The following is a 1,257-nucleotide window of genomic DNA, read 5'->3' on the forward strand; positions in this document are numbered from 1 at the left end:
TTTGTGTGGCAAAACAGTGAGACTGAATCTTAAGATTAGAGCTGCTTTGCTGTGTTCAAAGACTAGAAATCAGGACACAATGTTAGCCCTAATTTTTTAACTGAGTTTTATAGGTTGTTGAACATGTGGTTACCAATGTAGCAACGATTCAAAGTTTGTAGTCCATACAGAAAAAAAAAACGGGTACATGACAAAAGGCCAGAGACCACATCTTTCCAGAGATGCCAACCCTCCCGATTTCATCGGGAGGCTCCCGAAAATTCATCCCAACTCCCGCCCTTACGATTACCATCCTTATCCTCCCGAAATTTCAATTTTTTTTTTTGCATTGATCCAATTGGTTTGGAAGGACATGTATCGTCTGCTAACTTTAGCATGTAGTAACTCCATTACGTTCGCTGCTACTAAATTCTGTGTGAAAAGTAGACAAATAAGGAGCAGCGAAAAGCTGGTGCATGTGATATGCCCAACGGGAATCCACTGTGCACCAGGCTGGTAGGCCCGGCTAGCTTCGCGAGGCGTGTGCGCTCACGGCCACTGGATTTGTCGAGTCGTGCGATGGAATATCGGTGTGTGATTTCGGTGTATTGATGGGTTGATATTGACACGAAATGGCGGGAAATCGACAAAAGAAGACCAAGAAATGGTCTCAGAAGTATAAGACTGAATACAGTCTCCAGTACCTGTGTGTTCGGAAGTCGGAAAGAGGAATTTACCATGCATTTTGCGCAATTTGCAGCGTGGACATTTCAGTTTAGCAGGGAGGTCGTGATGATAATTCGGAAGCACAGTTCGGTTGCAAACGGCATAGGCCTACGGACCCGGACATTGCGATGACAAGATCTTCGAGCTCCACTAGTACCCTGTTGTCTTTATTTCACCAAGCAAGGGACCAGCGCTGAGCTTTTCTTTACTGGATTTATAGTGGAACATTACCTGCCTTTAGCCGATAGTGATAATTCCTCCTTATTATTGTTGTTGAACAGGTACTTCTTTTGTCGATCCCCTCATTTTTTATTTACATGTGAAAATGCATATTTGATATTTTTAATGTTAAAAAAGTGAGAACAATGTTTATTTCAAAAGATGTGAAATGCCCCAAAATAAGGGTCAGATTGCACCAGAGAGCATCTAGAAACCCAGAGCTTCCAGGGCCCTAAGGCGGGCCCTGGACCCCAGCTGCAAGGGTCGAGCGCTCCGCGCTCGAGATGTACGCTACGCGCACATAATTTGGTGGCGGTTGCAAATCCTCCCTAA

Source organism: Lytechinus variegatus, chromosome 3 (genome assembly GCF_018143015.1).
Source record: "Lytechinus variegatus isolate NC3 chromosome 3, Lvar_3.0, whole genome shotgun sequence".
NCBI lineage: Eukaryota > Metazoa > Echinodermata > Echinoidea > Temnopleuroida > Toxopneustidae > Lytechinus > Lytechinus variegatus.